General features: G+C 48.5%; 1 long non-coding RNA gene across 1 annotated transcript; it reads left to right on the top strand.

Annotated features, from left to right (window-relative positions):
* Nucleotides 1–1,172: 1,172 nt before the first annotated feature.
* On the top strand, nucleotides 1,173–10,665 carry LOC111721450. The gene is made up of 3 exons (XR_004230152.1): nucleotides 1,173–1,664; nucleotides 3,053–3,114; nucleotides 10,437–10,665. It is a non-coding gene; the product is annotated as an uncharacterized LOC111721450 (long non-coding RNA).
* The last annotated feature ends 1,772 nt before the right edge of the window (nucleotides 10,666–12,437 follow it).

Below are 12,437 nucleotides of genomic sequence, written 5' to 3' on the forward strand. Positions count from 1 at the left end.
GAAGACTTCGCAGAGGAGGGGGCTGTGCCCCAGGAGGGCTGGCTCTGGGGTCAAGAGGGTCTGAGTTCAAATTGAGCCCCCCTTCCCACATTTGGCAAGTACTGGCTGGGTGACTCTGGGGGAATCACTTAATCCTGGTTGACTCATCCCGGCCTAAAGGGAGCTGGAATTGGGATAACCAGAGGGAGGGGGAGAGGCGGAGGCAGGCAGGGCAAGGTTTCATTCCACTTGTGAAGGGGGTTGGGCAGGTCTTCCTCGTGGGTGGACTCTTGTGGCCCAAGCACGTGCCAGACCGCCACGGCGCCTTCCACGGCGCTTTATTTAGCATCCTCTCTGCGCCTGGCCCCGTGGGCTTTGCCAGCATTCTGGGGCTCTTCCAGCACGCGGATGGAGTTCTGCGCTCCCGCGGGCAGATAGCGCCCCATCCACGCCGGGTCCTCTGGTGCCCGTCCTCCCACACAAGGGAGCCGCCCCCACGCGCTTGGTGCCCTCGTGGCGGAGAGCTGCGGCTGTCCCTTAGGGGAGCCGGCTAGTCCCTCCTCTCAGCCGTGCATTTCCGCTCACACCGTGCCTGGGTGTGGACACGCCGCCGTAGGGCCTCCCCATCCCAGCCCCCAAAATTCTCTCTCCCTGCCCCCCAGAAGCTTGCGGAATGGAGAGCGGTCCTTTCACGTGTCGCATGGGGAATGGCTTTGGGACTCGGATTATTCTCCGATCAAGAAAGTATGAGCCAGTGGGCAGCTGGGTGGGGCAGTGGATAGAGCACCAGGAGGACCTACGTTCAAATCCAGCATGACCCTGGGCAAGTCACTTAACCCCAATTGCCTCGGCAAAAAAAAAAAAAGTATGAGTAAAAGTGGAGATGGAAAGAGCAATAAGGACTAGAAGGAGACTCCCTGGAGCTACTGAGCTGGGCCTGGAGTCAGGAAGTCTTGAGTTCAAATCCCGCTTCAGACACTAGCAGAGTCCTCTTGGGTAAGACTTAATCTTTCATTCATCTTCAGATGAGGTTGGAGAGCTCTAACTGTGACTCCTCCTCCGACATGAAGCTCTAAGAGGTGGGATCTTCTCGAGGCCGAGGGAATCCCCCCCCCCCTCCCGGCAGCGGGCCGCAGCCTCCCTCTCCAGGCCCTCCCCCGGTTCCTGGGGGCCCTGAAGGCCCCGCGCTCCCGCCTGCACGGCCAGAAACCTCCGGGAATGCTGCTCTTGCGGCTTTCCCTCATTCCCAGCATAGCAGCCCTCGGCCCCCTCCAACCGCCACATGCTTGGAGCGCGGCCACGAATGGTGCAGGGAGGATTAATATTCCAGCCCGTCTCCCCCCAGCCCCGCCGTCTACTGGAGCAAGACGGGGATCCGAACGACCAACACACGCTCGGCGCGGCCGATCCGAGGCGGCCACGCCCCTGGCACTCTCCGATCGCCATGGCGGCCGGTGGCAGCGGGCACGCGGAGCGCACGCCGGGCACCGGGGCAGGGGCGCACGCGCTGCGCGCCGCGGACACGCGGGACTTCGTGCGCACACACGTGCCCGCGTGTTTGCCGGGAAGGCGAGGCCGGCAGGAGGTGCCAGGGACCAGAAGGCCCTCCCCGTGAGAGCAGGGCACAGGCAGGGCTGGCTCCCCGCCTCAGAGAGAGGCCCGGCCGGGAGCGGCCTGGGCAGCAGGTGAGGGCCGGGGAGGGTGGCTGGAGGAGCCGAGCTGCCAACCACGGCTGAGAGCGAGAGGGACGCCACGGGTGGAGCTCCCAGGCTGGCCCCAGGGCCGAGAGGAGGGGCCTGGAGCCCCAAATTCTGGGAAGGAGAAACGGCAGCGATTACGTAGAAAAAGAACGGAGAGAGGAGGCAGGCTGGGGACCGAGGGAAGCGACTTCCTGCTTCTCCGGGGACCTGGGACTATAGAGAATCGGGAGAGGAAAAATTCAAGCTCCAAGGTCCTTCTCTACTCGGGAAGGGGCTTGGGGGGAGGGGGAGCGGGGATTTCTGGGCCTGGAGGCCCCTCTTCCATCACCCCCCTCCAGTTTACCCCAACTTTCTTCCAGTCTGTCCACATATTAACGCCTTGTCCACACCCTGACACAATTTGCTGAGGTCCCAGAACACGGGTCAGGGTCACTAGTGCCCAGCTGGGTTGTCTTCCTGCCCCCTGGAGCACTAATAAGTTCTCATGATAAGTCATACAGGTGGTGTTGACCCTCGCTGGTTAGGGGTAGCTTCCTCCCTAGAAGTTCTCCACCCCAGTGGGATCCCAGGATTCTGGCCTTTTCCCCCTGTTTACCTATATGTCAGTTATCCTCTTGGTGCACCGTAAGGGCCCTGAGGGTAGGTGGGGCCTTTGTCTCTCAGGTGACTTGAGCAATACTCACCCATTAGATCATCCTCTTCTTCCTGCTCTGGGCCTCCCTCTTCTGTTCTGTGCCAGCGGTGAAAGGGGCTTCCAGAGCTCTAAGGTTCTTCCCAGCCCCAAGACTGTATGAGGCTGAGAGGGAGATAGAGGGAATCATGGAGGTAAAGATGCAAGGGACTCTTCTGCACCCCCTCCTTTATCCCCTGCCACTCCTGAGGCAAACAGGACTTTTTCAGGGTCACGGGCTAGCGCCTGAAGCCAGATTTGAATTCAAAACTTCCTGACTCCAAGCCCACATTATCCACAGAACCACTCAGCTGCTCAAAAAGCTGCTTCTAGTTCCTCCCAATACCAGAAGGCAGGTAGCTCTGGGATAATTATTCCCATTTTACAGTTAAGGAGACTGAGTTTCTCTGACTCCAAATCCAGTGTTCTTTCCCCTGACCCAACCACCTGGTGTGGTTTGGGAGGAGGCTTTTAAAGCACCCACGTGGCCTCCATGCCCAGTGTTCCTAAAATCATGGCCCGAGTCTCCGTGAACTGCCAGAGCTCTCCCAGCGGGCCGAATCCATCCTCTGTGACGGCAGCCAGAGAACAAAGGCCAGGTCTGAGCTCTGGGAGCACAATACCCCTAATCTCCAGGATGGGCGTGCTCTCGTTTCTCAGAAGTTCCTGTTGGAATGTTGTTTTTTTTCTCTTTATGATCCAGGCAAACAAGACAGGTTTACTTTGGGTGACCTTCTCCGCTAGATCCCTGCCTGCCTACTTAAGGTAAACAGCAGCTCCGCCTTGTACCCTCCTCCTCTCCTCTCCTCCTCACCTGGGGCCTGCATACTGCCAAGGGGAGCGGCGCTCAGCCCATAACCCTGGTGGTCAGCCAGAGGCCCGGCCTTCCCCACAGTGTGCGGTGATTGAAGCCATTTCTGGGCCAAGATAAGGGCGGAGAGACCCCCCGGGTAGTTTAGACCCAGGATTTCTGAAGTCACCTATCCCCACCTTGTACCTGAACCAGAAGCATAAGATCGGCTAATCTGTTTATTTTTTAATTTTATTTTATTTATTTATTTTTATTATAGCTTTTTATTGCCAAAATATATCCATGATAATTTTTCAGCATTGACAATTGCAAAACCTTCTGTTCCAACTTTTCCCCTTCTTCCCCCCACCCCTTCCCCTAGATGACAGGTAGTCCCATAGAAGTTAAAACTATATTAAAGTATATGTTATTTTTGTTTTTAAACACATGCAGTTCTTTTATTCATATTTCCACAATTCTCTTACTGAACAAGAAAAATCAGCTCAAAAAGGAAAACAAATGAGAAAGAAAACAAGCAAACAACAACAAAAAAAAAAGTGAGAATGCTAACCTGTGATCCCCACTCAGTTCCCCTAGTCCTCTCTGGATACGGGTGGCTCTCTCCATCACAAAACCAGTGCAACTGGCCTGAATCACCTGCTGTTGAAAAGAGCCTCATGCGTCAAAATTGAAGATCAACTAATCTGAACCAGAAGGGACCTCAGGGGCCAAGGAGTCCAATTTGCTAATTTTGCAAATAAAGAAATTGAGACTCAGTGAGATTAAACCTCTTAAGTGGGAATCACACAGAAAATGGTTTCAATCGAATCTGAATGCAGTTTTCTGTCCCCAAGCCCAGAGCTCTAGCCATTATACCTCCAGCAGTATTGCCACAAGTGGGCACCTTGCTTGTCCCCCTCCCCCCGGAAGGAAGTTTCCCCTTGAGGAATTTCTCCTCACTAAGAACGTCCTAAATCTATTTCCCTTCTAAATCTCCCACTCTTTGTTCCCCATTCTGCCTCCTGGAGACAAGCAGAACAAAGCTGATCCCTCTTCTATATGACAGCCCTTCAATCAATCAATTAACAAAGCTTCTAAAATATCTTCCGGGTGCCAGAGACTGGGCTAAGCGAATACAAAATAAACACAAGGTTATTTATTTCCACTGGGGGAAACTCTAGCAACTGGGGAAAGGAAGGAAGGCCTTAAATAGGAGATGGAGTTTGGAGTGAGCTTTGAAGGGAGCTAGGGCAGCGTAGAGAGGGTCTAGCCTATGGTGGGAGATGAATTGTGTGTGAGGAACAGAAGGGAGCCAGGTTGGGTGGCCCAGAGAGGGTTTGAAGGCCAGGAGTGGGCAACAAGCCTGGGAAGACTTCCCCCAGCCCCTAACCAGCCAAGGACTGGCCCAGCCCCTCACCTGAGCCTCCTAGCTCGTGGGATACTCTGCTCACTACCGGGATGTGTTGCAGTTTCCATCGTTCTCCCTACAATGGGATACAGCGGTCTGAGCAGCTCCCACAGAATCTCAGGGCTGCAGGAAGGGACCTCCGAGATACTCCCACCCAACTCATTTATTTGTCAGGGGCTGCCACGGAGACTCAGAGACCAGGGCCTGGCAGCAGGGATGTGGCTGAGACAGACTCAAGTCTCCAGGAGGAGCCAAGGAACAGCCCCAAGTAGGTTAAGGACCTACTTCTCCCTGTCCCACCCTCTACTCTCTACTCTATCCCTGGCTGGCAGCTGTCTCTCTAGGTGACCTTCAGAATCACTCCCAGGGGACAGGCAGCCGGAAAGCTTATCTCTGCTCTTCCTCCTCTGCGTCATACGTCTGGGCAGGGATGACTGTATGCACGGAGCCCTCGCCCCGCAGCTGGGATTGCCAGCATCATCTTCCAGATGCTCCTGAGCCAGGAACCAGAAGAGGATTAGAATAAGGGGCCAGGGGTTCTGTCAAGCCCAGCCTAGGCTTGGACCCAGAGCCCTCAATCTCCCATAATGCCCGCCGGAAGGATTGTCAGAACTCCTTTGTGACCCAGAGAAGGAGCTAGAGGTTGGGTCCTGAACCCATACGGAAGGAAGATGTGGAACTGGGCTCAGAACCATATTGTGAGAGTAAAAGGAGAGGATTCCATGACTCCAGGAACTGAACAATAGTTTAATTTAATTCAACAAGCATTTAATAAATACCCTACTTGTGTGCTGGGAGCTGTGTGAGGCTATGGGAATATAGAGACTAAAAGGAAATAATCCTGCCTTCAAGGAGTTTACAGTCTACTGGCAGAAATAATATATAAAATGGAGGTGGGGAGGTGGAGATTAGGAAGTCTCTTGTGGCTTTATAATCTCAGACACCAAATTCGCTCTTTTACTTTGGATTATTTTTAGATTCACCTCATACTAGAGAGTGACTTTACCTTGAGTCCAGTCTTTTGCATACAGCAGGTGCTAAATGATTCTTGAATCAACTAAGGAGGTGCCCAGGGCAATACAAGAACTGGAACTGGGAGAGAGGAGTGAAGAAAATCCTTTTACTAAACTCAGAAGTTATTCAAGATGCTGCATCTATTGAGATCTTTTATTGCAGCAATATACATTTAAACCTGTATAATATTCTTGCGCTTAAAAAAAGATATTCTGTATTGTTAAAAGGAGATAAAAGTGACTTCTACTGCTAAAAAAGAAAGGAAGGAAGGAAGGAAAGAAGGAAGAAAGGAAGAAAAGAAAGAAAGAAAGAAAGAAAGAAAGAAAGAAAGAAAGAAAGAAAGAAAGAAAGAAAGAAAGAAAGAAAGGAAGGAAGGAAGGAAGGAAGGAAGGAAGGAAGGAAGGAAAGAAGGAAATCTTTTTGTTGGAAGCATCTGGGATACTTTTTTTTTTCAATCCCAACCATATTAGAGAAAGTGAAGCAGGGAATAGAAGGGGGAGGGGGTTTGGCCGTGAGCAGGTTTATTCCTCCTGGCTGAGTTTGGACAATTCATTTCAATGATTCTTCTCATTCCCTCTGAGCTTGGTTCTTTCTGCTCTCATCTCTGCCCTTCCCTTCCCTTACTTCCCCATTTTCTTTGGCTTCCTACCTTTTTCCTCTGCCCTCCTGTCTCCTCCCACTCTCTATGGCAATCCCAATCCCAATTCTCCCTTCCTTTCCTCCTTCCCATTCTCTTATTCTCTCTCCTCTCCTCCTTCCTGTTAATACAAAACTCCTCAGCCTAGCATTTGAAGCCTCTCAGGATCCGACTCCAGCCTACATTTTCAAACTTTCTACATATTTTAGAAACTTCTTTCAGGCCAAATTGGCTTATTAGCTGCCCCCGTACCTTGGCATTTCCCCTCCTCGGGGCCTTTGCACTGGCTGAACCACAAGGCTCCAAGTTATGAACCGATCCAGCCATTCTGGAGAGCAATTTGGAACTATGCCCAAGCGTCTATCAACTAACAGAACCACTACTGGGTCTCTTTCCCAAAGAGATCATAAAAGAAGGGAAAGGTCCCACATGTGCAAAAATGTTTGTATTAGCTCTTCTTTTTTAAAAAATACTAATAGCTTCTTATTTTTCCAAAATCCATGCAAAGATCAAAGATAGTTTTTAACATTCACCCTTGCAATATCTTGTGCTCCAAATTTTTCTCCCTCCTCGCCCCACCCCCTCCCCAGACAGCAAGCAATCCAATATAGGTTAAACATATACAATTCTTCTAAACATATTTCCACATTTATTACACTGTGCAAGAAAAATCAGATCAAAAAGGGAAAAAATGAGAAAAAAACCAAGTAAATAAACAACAAAAACAACTAAAAAAGTGAAAATACTATGCTTTGATGCATATTCAGTCTCCATAGTTCTCTCTCTGAATGCACATGGATGGCTCTTTTCATCAAAAGTCTATTGGATTGGACCTCAAAATCTAATAAAAATAAATACTGAAAATTATCTTTACATGTATTTGGAAAAATAAAATACTATTTTAAAAGAAAGAACACTTGTTGGGGCAACTAGGTGAAATACCAGGCCTGAAGTCAGGAGGACCTGAGTTCAAATCAGGTCTCAGACACTTAGTACTTCCTAGCTGTGTGACCCTGGGCAAGTCACTTAACCCCAATTGTCTCAGCAAAAAATAAATAAATAAATAAAAAATTTTTTTTAAAAGTCTCATTACAATTGCTTTGAAAAACCTCAAGAGCCAAGTCCATCACAAATTGATCATCACATAATATTGTTGTTGCTGTGTACAGTGTTCTCTTGATTCTATTCATTTCACTTAGCATGTAAGTCTTTGCAAGCTTTCTGAAATCATCCTGCTGGTCATTTCTTACAGAACAATAATATTCCATAATATTCATGTACCACAACTTATTCAGCCATTCCCCAACTGATGGGCAGCCACTCAGTTTCCAGTTTCCTGCCACTATGAAAAGGGCTGCCACAAACATTTCTGCACATGTAGGTCCTTTCCCCCTTTTTATGATCTCTTTGGAATGCAGACCCCAGTAGAGATATTGCTGGACCAAAGGGTATGCACAGTTTGACAGCCCTTTGGACATAGTTCCAATCTGCTCTCCAGAAAGGTTGGATGAGTTCACAACTCCACAACAATGCACCAGTGTCCCTGTTTTCCCACATCCCCTCCAACATTCGTCATTATCTTTTCCTGTCATCTTAGCCGATCTGACAGAGGTGACATGGTACCTCAGAGTTGTCTTAATTTGCATTTCTCTGATCAATAGTGATTTAGAGCATTTTTCCATATGCCTAGAAATGGCTTTGATTACTTTATCTGAAAATTGTTTACATCCATTGAACGTTTGTCAAGCAGGGAATGGTTTGAATTCTTATGAATTTAAATCAGTCCTCTATATATTTTAGAAATGAGGCCTTTACCAGAAACATTGGATGTAAATTTCCCCCTAGTTCTTTAGCTGCTCTTTTTGTGGTGGCAAAGAATTGGAAAATAAATAGATGCCCATCAATTGGGGAATGGCTGGAAAAGTTATGGTATATGAATGTTATGGGATATTATTGCTCTATAAAAATGATGACCAGGCTGATTTAAAGCCTGGAAAGATTTATACGAACTGATGCTGAATGAAGCAAACAGAGCCAAGAAAACATTGTACACAGCAACAAGATTCTGGGATGATCAACTAGGATAGATTCGGTTCTTCTCAGCAATTCAGTGATCCAAGGCAATCCCAATAAACTTTGGATGGAAAATGCCATCCACATCCAGAGAGAGAACTACTGAGACTAAATGTGGGCCATTGCACATAATTTTCACTCCTCCCCCTCCTCCCTTCTTCTTCTTCTTCTTCTTCTTCTTCTTCTTCTTCTTCTTCTTCTTCTTCTTCTTCTTCTTCTTCTTCTTCTTCTTCTTCTTCTTCCTCCTCCTCCTCCTCCTCCTCCTCCTCTTCTCATGCTTTTTCCCTTTTATTCTGATTTTTTTTCTCTCCCAACATGACTCATCTGGAAATATGTAAAACTACATATTTCTATGTAGTATTTTTAACTACATTTAAAAAAAGATTCAAGTTCAGTTGCACTTTCTAGAAGAGCCTTCTCCTGTCACTCAGGCTGTTAGTATTTCTTCTTTTCAAACTTTCATAAATAAATCATATACACACATATAGCAATCATGTAGAAGACAGAGTGCTAGACTTGTCTTTGTCATTTATCTCAATTCCTGCTTTAATAGCTGCATGATTCTGGAAAAGTCATTCTTACTTTTTGAATGAAACCCGAGTCCCAAAGTCCATTAGTATGAGTCCCGTGCGCCTCAGTTTCCTCATCTGTGAAATGGGGATAATAATAGCAGCTACCTCATAGGGTTGTCTCAGTAAGTTAACATATGTCATGTACTTCTCAAATCTTAAAGCATTATAGAAATGCTAGCCTTATCATTATTAATACAAGCATAAATTGTCTTACCAAAAAACCCTTCCTCATTTCAACTCTTTTAAAAAGTTATGACAATTTCATTTCAAAAACTTCCAAAATCATTTCTTTTAGAAATTATTGTACTTAATGCCTCAAGAAATAACAGATAAAAGGTCACAAGTCAGTGTGTGTCAGAGGTATCAAACCTGGCTCTCTCCAACTCCAAGGCCAGGCAAGTCTCCACCATATCCTGTTGCTTCTTATGTATTTTTTTGTTTACGTAAATGATGTTTGAACGTCCCCTGTAGAGTGGAAGCTTCATGAGGGGAGACAGTATTTTAGCACTTGGTCTTTATATCATCAGCACCTAGCCAGGGCACATAAGAGCCTCCTAGTCAATCCTTTCTAGGTTGGACTGAATGCAATGGGATCCCAGCCCTCCCTCCCCCATCTTGACTTCCCTTCTTTCTCCTTCTCACCCTTCCCTTCCCTTCTTTCTCCTTCTCACTCTTCCCTTCTCTCTCCTTCTCACCCTTCCCTTCCCTTCTTTCTCCTTCTCACTCTTCCCTTCCCTTCTCCTGGGAGCACCCGCCTCTCACAGACTCCATAGAGGTACGGAGACCAGAGTGACTCCACAGGATTAATTTAGATGATTTCCTACCGTGTTCACCTGGGTACAAATCAAGGAAGAGAGGAAACTCTAATCCTCCTTTTCTGAAACTCTGTAATCTTCCCCAATCACTTAAATGGTGCCTGTGTGTCTAATTACAGAGCAGACGAAGAGGAATGTGGCCCACTTTCCAGTTACCCTTAGGCAAAAGGTTCTTTCCAGCCCATCCTGTGGCCCCGGGTCCTCGTCCAGGACACCTGCCTAAGCTATTCCCCTGGAAGTTCAGACTTGGAGGTTCCCCCAAACCAAGTTCATCCCCAAAGGGAGTTTTCTCACTTGGCCAACCGGAATGAAGCTGGGGAGAATGAGTACCAGGAGCCTTGAACGTCAGGGGACAGGAGGGACATGGAGCAAATCCATTCGCCTTCTGGGAATTCAAAGGCAAGGCTGTTCAGAGGCAAAGGCTGGGTGCGCCATTAGAAGGGCCTGCGTTTGAGTCCCAGTTCAATCAGGGACCTGGGCAGGGAGGGAAGGGACGAAGCTTTTGTGCCAGGTTCTCTGCTGAGTGCTTTGCAAAAAAACTATCCATCTGATCTTTTCAACAGCCCTGGAATATAGGACTATTACTTTCCTTGCTTTCTAGTTAAGGAAACTGAGGCAGACTGAAGTAAAGTGACTTGAAATCCAGTGGGAGATAGAGTTGTAAGAATTTTTATTCTCCTTTTCCATCAGAGATTCAGAGAGTCGCTTGCCCATGAACCACTGGGCTAGGAAGTGTCAGATCTAAGATTCAGAAGCAGGCCTTTCTCCTGTCTTTCAGAAACCCTCTACATTGGTGAAGATCATGGACCTCCAGGAATACTTTGTGGGTGTTCCCTGCTTCTGTGAAGGGGTTGTGGGTCCCAGGGAAGGAGCGAAGTTTCCTGGTGAGATAGGAGTTCAGCAGCTCGGAGCCAGATGGATGTCACTTGCCAGTCAGCCTCAAAGGAGGGGCTCTTTAAAGGATGTGTGGGAAGTGGTTAGGTGACACAGTAAATAAAGCACTGGCCCTGGAGTTCAAATATGGTCTCAGATCCTCACTGGCTGTGTGATGCTGGGCAAGTCATCTCGCTCCAGCTGCCTCCAAATAGTAATAGTAATAATAATAATAATAACTAGTAATAAATAATGTGTGCAAGCCCCCACCCCCGCTCCCTTCGGCATCCCCTAGAAGGAGCGCTTCAGAAAGTGCTCATGCAGCAGTGAGGTTCAGATCTGAGACTTACCATGTCTAGAAATTCACCTCTGGATTTCTGTGGCTACACCAACAGGGGCCCATGCCCCAGCATTCTTTACTCCCCGGTGTTCTCCTTTACTCCCCAGTGTTCTCCTTTACTCCCTGGCGTTCTCCTTTACTCTCATTGCTGGGCTGATGACTCCAAACCTAATCTCCAGTTCTGCTCTCTCTTCCAAGGCTCCCACCTACCTATCCTGCCACTGGACAGTGCCATTATCCCAGTAATAAAGGGATGGCCTCTTAGGTCCTTCAGGACGATGAGCACTGACTCCGGACCTGCTTTGCTAAGGTGTTCACCTCCCGAGAGCCTTTGGAGAAGTCGTTCCAGTTCCCTGGGTCTCAGTTTCCTCATTTGTAAAAAAAAAAAAAAATGAAGGCCTCACTATTCAGTAGGGATCCATGAGGCTACAATCTCTGGATGGGGTTCAGAAGTGACCTGCCCCCTTTCCCGTCTTCGCGGTTTCTATCAAGGGCAATCCTGCCTCCCATCCAGACTTTGGGGTTTCTCCCTCACCTCATTTAAGTCATCACAGTCTCTACTGATTTCAGTTCTAGAAGAGCCCTCTCAGCCGGCCTTCCCCCTGCTCCTGGGGCCGCCAGCCGGGATTCCTACCAGATCTCTGCCCTCTCTCACTCCCATCATCCTTCCTTCCCCGATAGACTCATCTCTCTCAGGCACCGAACTGGTCCTGTCACCGCTCTGCCCACAGATTTCCCATCTGTCCATCAGACTATATTTTGACTTCTTTGTCTGGCGTTCGAGGTCCTCCAAACCTCTGCTTACCCTCTCTCACCAGCCTTCTGTTATAACTCTCCATGGGACTCTGGACTCCAGCCAGCCTGGCTGGGTATACACTGCCCTCAATATGTCCTGTCCTGAATTTTGCTTCCCCTTTACCTAGAACACCCTTCCTCTCAGGCTCGCAAAAGGCCCTGAATGCTGGCCCAGTGAATGAGTGAGTGAACGAGTGAAGAAATGACACATAAGCAGACCGCTGCTTTGGCAGAACCACAGGCCTCCCCAACTCTGGCCCGTCTCCCGCTCCCACCCCTTTTCTAGAACTCACACTTTTACAAAGAGATGTAACAAGAGTGGGCATTCACACCTTCAGGGATACATGGACTTCGGAAAGGACTCTGGGTTCATTAAAAACCACAGGCAGGGAGGACAAAACGTAATCCTCTTAATGGCTTCTGGGCAGAAACCGGGCACCCTACACCCTTCCAAACAACACCCCGTTTGCTCAGGTGCCGAGCTATTGTTTATTTCTCCTTTCCAGGAGATTAAACTGTTCCTGGGAGCCGGTGGCTTCGATGATGGATTGTGGGGAGAGAGCGCGGAGTGCCAGGGGGCTGGAGGGTACAGGAGAACCAATCAGGGCTTCTATGATCTGCCATTGTTCTCCTTCTTCCTCTTGGTTCGGAACCAGGAGGTGGAAGGGCGGGACAGGTCAGCTGACTGCAGAGTGATTTCTCCAGGTGCCTTCGCTGTTTTATTAACTAGAGTACCCCTGAACTAGTTCAGGGGAAGTGGCTGTTTGCCAG

The sequence above is a fragment of the Sarcophilus harrisii genome, chromosome 6 (genome assembly GCF_902635505.1).
Source record: "Sarcophilus harrisii chromosome 6, mSarHar1.11, whole genome shotgun sequence".
Taxonomy (NCBI): Eukaryota; Metazoa; Chordata; class Mammalia; order Dasyuromorphia; family Dasyuridae; genus Sarcophilus; species Sarcophilus harrisii.